Source organism: Peromyscus leucopus, chromosome 1 (assembly GCF_004664715.2).
Source record: "Peromyscus leucopus breed LL Stock chromosome 1, UCI_PerLeu_2.1, whole genome shotgun sequence".
NCBI classification, from domain to species: Eukaryota; Metazoa; Chordata; class Mammalia; order Rodentia; family Cricetidae; genus Peromyscus; species Peromyscus leucopus.
Genome location: NC_051063.1, coordinates 130,805,946 through 130,811,839, shown reverse-complemented (window position 1 = coordinate 130,811,839; position 5,894 = coordinate 130,805,946). Strand labels below are relative to the sequence as shown.

Genomic DNA, 5,894 nt, shown 5'->3' with positions numbered 1-5,894 from the left:
TTTAGTGGCTTTAGTGGCCAACAGGTTGCTCATGTCCCTGTCTCTTCTGCTGTCTTTCAGTGACCTGGGATGCCGTTTTCGAGCCCACAGCATCCTGGCACATTTCAGGTAATTGGAAATAGCAAACCAAGGGCTGGAATCTCTAAACGTCGTGTGCCCTCGCCTTCTTTGGGCTCTGACACACCCAGAACCTTTCCACCTTGGAAGCAAGGCCTCCCGGCTCTCACCTGATGACAGCAGTCTTCTACCCTTCCAACCTGTGGGTGCCGAATGGCAATTCCAAATGTGTACACTGTCCTGGACAATTCCAAGGGAATTGGACAAGTGCCACTGATCCGGAATTCAGGGCAACTCCCATAGGTGGAGTCAGGAAGCCCAGGGCTTCTCTCGGTCATGGCATTGTGATAGGACAAATTAGGTTTCACTTGACTGCCCCTCCTATATTTGTCCTTGTACATCCTATACAGTTTGCATAGGGCAGGTGAAGACCTTCAAGATCATATTGTGACACAATGCATGGGACCCATGTCCTTCACGAAGGGTCATTCACCAAGGTCCAACTGGCACACCCCAGAGTTCATGCTGAACCCCATCAACTTCTTGGGCATTTCGGATTTATTGACATCTGGAACATTCTACTGCTGGATAGGGCCCACAAAGTGTTCCCAACCCTTTGTCTTAAATAGGCAACTTGATTGACCTCCCATCCCTCAGTCTACATCAGTCAGGTGGTATTTCTTTTCAGGGCAGGTATTCTTTTCCTGGTTGCAAGGCCAAGAGCCCTTATTGTTTAGAGACACTCTCAACTGTAGGCATTCTCAACAAATTTCAGCTCCATGCATATCCTGCAAAGCTCTAACAACATACTTCTGTGACCGCTGTGATGTAGAATTTTCCCAGGTGAGTATAGCAGGCAAGTGACATAGGGTGGGGACCTGCAAATGATGCCCCTTGTGTAATGGTTTTTTTTTTGGAGTGATTTTTCTGTGAGTATCAGCCTTTATATATACACACATATATGGTGCTCTACCCTGGAGAATGATGACAGGTTCTGATTTGGTGGGCCCAAGGCAGGAATCACAAGGAAAAAAGATTTAATTAGCCCTGTATAGTATCTTGACATTTGTCACCAGTCTAATGCTAAAAGTCAGAGCATGAGTGGAAAGGTCCTCTATTGAAAACCTCAAGTTAAAATCTGGGCAGTTGAGAAAAGTACCTGTCTTTTTCTGTGTGGCAGGACTCACTGTTTGATTTTCCAAGTGCCAGAGATATCCTGAACCTTATCATTCGTTCAGACCATGGTTCCATCCTGTATACTGGTGCAGTGTCATCAGTGGCCCATCTCAGGTGTGTCCTGACAGCCTCCCCTGTCTTCTTCCCATAAAGGTTCCCGTATTCAGATGAGAACTCATTCTGCTTCATTCCTTGAGGAAGAGTTCACCATGCTAAGCTGTCCTTTGTGCCTAATCTTCTCACAGAAAAGGCCCTCATCAGGGGAAATGTAGTGATATTTTATTTGTATGTTAATAAATAAAGTTTGTGTGGAGATTATAGGAAATAGATATCTAGCCATAAACAAAATCAGATGGTGGTAGTACATGCCCTTAATCCAATCACATGTCACACAGAGTCACTGTGTATTCAAGGACACAGCCAAGTGTGGTGACACAGGCATTTAATCCTAGTACCAATCATAGAAACCTGGATATGTGTCCAGACAGGTACTGATAAGAAAGTGATTTGACATGGCAATGTACCTATTTCTAAGAACCAGTAAGAGGGCAGAACAGCAAGGCAATAAAGGCACAGATTAGATAGCAAGAAGCTGCTTCTCTTGTGATGATATGATGTTGTTGTGAACTAAGGTTAGTTGGTGGCTATTCCTATTTCTCTGATCTCTATGGTTTTCACCCCTGTTAAAAAAAAATTGACTTTATAATGGAATATCCTATTTTCTCCATCAATGGTGATTGAAAGTTGCCTGGTATAGTAACCTTTTCTGGCATATGTGGTATCTTAATGTCTGTCACGTATCTATCCAAACTCTTCTAGAGTCTATCTATCCAGGCTCCTTTAGAGTGGACTTTGAGCATTCGGGGGTAATTCTAATATATCTGCCTTCATATGTTGCTTGTTGTTTTTCACATGCAGCTTTTAATATTCTTTCAATGTTGTGTAAGTTTAATGTTGTGATTTTTAGGTGGCAAGGGGACTTTATTTTCATATCCAATCTTTTTGGTGTTCTGTATGTTAATAAATAAAGTTTGTGTGGAGATTAGAGGAAATAGATATCTAGCCATAAACAAAATCTTGTATCTTCATAGGCATTTGTCTCTTAAGATTAGGTAAATTTTCCTGTGTTATATTGTTTTAATGATTTTGTGAGTCTTTGAACTGAGTTTCTTGTCCTCCCTCTATACCTATTATTTTTAGGTTTTGTCTCTTCATAATGTTTCAGATTTCCTGGATGTTTGTGTAAAGATTTTTTTAGATTTAATATTTTGGTACCTATTTCTTTGATCATATCTTCAATGCATGGCAGTCTCTATTCCATCTCTTGCCTCCTGTTGGTGAAGCCTGCCTCTGTAGTTCCTTTTTGAAATCCTAAAGTTTTCATTTCCATAATTCTGTTTGTGTTTTATTTATTGCTTCTTTTTACATGTTCAAGTCTTTAACAGCTTTATTCATTTCCTTAAACTATTTGTGTGTTCCAGGTTTCTTTAAGGGATTTATTCATTTATACTTTAAGGACCTCTATCATATAGTTCGGTTTAAGGTCTTTCTTGAACTTCAGCCATGTCGGAATATTCAAGGTCTGCTGTGGTAGTATAGCTGGGATCTAGTGGGAATATAGTGCCCTGGATAATATTGATTGTATTGATTGGCAAATATACTTGCACCTCAGCATCTGAGTTTGGAATTGTTAAAGGTCTAGGTGCTCATTTCTGGATTTGTCTTTCTTGAGTGGTTTCTGTTTCCTTTCTGGATTTTTGGAGTGTGATAGATGTGTCACCTATTTTCCTGGCCTATTCAGCTGATGTTGAAATCTGGGTAACTGGGATGAATTGGGGAAGGAAGGTTGAGGAGAAGGTCTTTATGATCCATTGGAAATAGTGTCAAAGAGGAAAGGGAGACCACAAGAGGTTTCTAGCTCCAGATCTGGAAATAAGACTGGGGCTATTGGCTCTCAGGAGTAGTAGGTGAGGTGTGGGTCTGCCTTAAGCATGCTTGTTGCCCTGAGAAGAGATACCCATGGGTAAGCAATGGGTGCCTGCTGGAGTTGGTGTCAGGGACAAAGCAATAAGCTGGAAGAGGTTAGGAGGGATTGTTTGTGGGATCCACAGGAGATGCACACAGGAGTGAGGGAATCCTACAGCTGATATTGTGTTGCAGCTCTACAGATGAGACTGTGGAATTGAGTCTTTCTCAATTGAGAGAGAAGAAAGTGTCTGTGGGAAACTTACCTCGTCTCTTGTAAGGTGTGGCCTGTGGTTTAGCAGGGGGTATCTGCTGGCATTGGTGGCTTGGATAAAGCAACAAATAGAGGAATGGAGGTTAAGAGGGAATGGTCTGTGGGATCCAAAAAAGATGTGGTGGGGGTGAGAGAAGGATGCAACTGGTGTTCAGTTGCAGAACTAGGGATGAGACTGGGGATTGGGTCTTTTTGAACACAGAGAGAGGAGGTCTGCAGGAAGCATACCTCCTGTGTGGCTTTCTGCTCTTGCACAAACCTCAAATGACCAACCAACATTGCTCAGGTCCTTGTCCCCTCTTGTGTCTTTCAGTGATCTGTGATGCCTTCTTTGACCCCACAGCATCACACTTTTCAGGTAACATGAAATATAAGGCCTATAAATTGTGTTCAGAAAGGCCAACGGCTCTCCTCCACCCATTAGAATTTCTGTCTAGTTCTAATGACATTCGAATCATCCCACCCATAGGGGTGGTTTCTGTACATCACCTACCACTTAGGCCTATGTGTCAGGAACTGGAGATACAATTTATCTTGCTTGGGTAAATTCTAAGACACTTGGACATAAACAACTGATCAGGTTAAAAAAAGAGGATTATGCATAGCTATAGTTGGGATACCTTGAGGTGGCCATGCTAAGGGGATGTAGGAATTTACCATTAACTTTCCTGCCTACTCTTTAACATCTGCTTCCCATCACACTGGTAATGGAGTGGACCAACACTTCAAGGGCTTATTGTGAAAATAGTCATCCAAACTACAAACCTGGAAGACTCTTCATAAAAAGTTGCCAGATTGGCAGCCCTAGAACACATCAAAGATACCAATATCACTTCTCAGGTCAATTGGACACACTGATAACTAGAAAATTCTGGTGGTGGACTGTGGTTCTGAGTATCCTTGACTATAAGCCCTTCATTTGGGACTTAGTGATCAATCTCCAAACCTGCAGGCAACACAAACTGTGGTAGGCAAGTACATCACAACAGGCATTCTCTTCTGGACCTCAGTGCCAGAATAAAATTAGCAGAACAAGATGCAGAGTCATTTAAAGACCTTCTAGTACTGCCAAATATGAGCTAGCTAGTGTTAACAGTGAAATGAGTGAGTAGTAGGGTGAGTGGAGTGGCCATTTGTGCTTTCCTTGCCCTTGTTAATATTTATCCATACATTCCTGTGTGTGCTGGGCCTCATGTAATTCAGGATCTAGGTTCTGGAGGTCTTTCTGCTTAATGGCACGATGCATTGATGATTTGATATAGGGCATACAAAACCCACTCTCAAATGTTCCTTCCTCTTGGTCACCTTTCACATTGCCAGCAGGTACTTGTTCATAAAGTAAGCAAATAGTCTACTGCACAATCATACACTTTCAAAACACAGCTTGCCCAGGTTTTGTCTGGCTGGGGAAATATTCATCTTTTAAAAGATGACTTATCTGGATCAATGATGAAAACAACTCTCTGAAAATGGTGAATAACATACAAATGGCAATCAGAGGTTCAGAAATGAGTCCTTCAAATAAGACAAATAAGATTTTCACAGTCTGCCTTTGCCTCATGAGCCACTGGTGAAGTCCTCTAACCACTATGTGTGGATTTTGTCTCCTAGCTTTTGAGATAATGTGTATAGTAATTTTGTCTAGTGACCAAGATTTGCATCATTCTTACCGTGAATGGAGCTGCTGACACTTTCATCAAGGAAATTTATAACAAATAAGAATAATGGAAATAAGGAATCAAAAGCAGGGCAAGGAACTGGAATATATGCTGACAGTCATACTAGCATTTCAAAAACAATATTGCTTTCCTGTTAGGTAAGTATAATGGAACATACTTTTTACATCTTCTATTAGTGTTAAGGTTTTTTTAGGCAATTTCTTTTCTTTTTTATTGTTTTAGTGACCTAAGACTGGAAAATTCAGTTCAAATACCATAGGTGAGTAACTATAAACTTTATAAACTGTATGTATTGTTCAGTATGCAAATTTCTGAAGTCTATATATCTTTTTTGGAGTCTTGATGGAGGTTACTGTTGTGATATTTTTTGAAACTTTATCTAAAGATTCATTATTGAGTGTTTGTTGCTTCTACTCTTTCCTTTTCTCTTTAGTGATTTTCTATAATATGTAAAAGGTGTAAATTTAAGGAAATTTATTTTAATAATTTTATATTGAATAAAAATTAGTAAGATCAAGTTGTTGTAAAACAATATCACACTGTACCTATTTGATTATTTACTAGAGTAATATATACTTTTGTATAAGTATTCTGTATTCAACAGATAGTAAAATATACCATCAGTCTAGTGTCTATTGGTTGAGGTTATTTCTTGAGAATGTTGGCTAGTAGATGGTATTTTACTTGGTGCTTAATGGTTGATGTCCTCAGAACAGGACAAATAGTCATAAGGAAAACATTAA

At 40.2% G+C, this 5,894-nt stretch overlaps 1 non-coding gene across 1 annotated transcript; it reads left to right on the top strand.

Annotated features, from left to right (window-relative positions):
• The first annotated feature begins 4,912 nt into the window (after positions 1–4,912).
• LOC114681954 lies at positions 4,913–4,976 on the top strand. The gene has a single exon (XR_003732968.1). It is a non-coding gene; the product is annotated as a small nucleolar RNA SNORD109A (small nucleolar RNA).
• Positions 4,977–5,894: the final 918 nt, after the last annotated feature.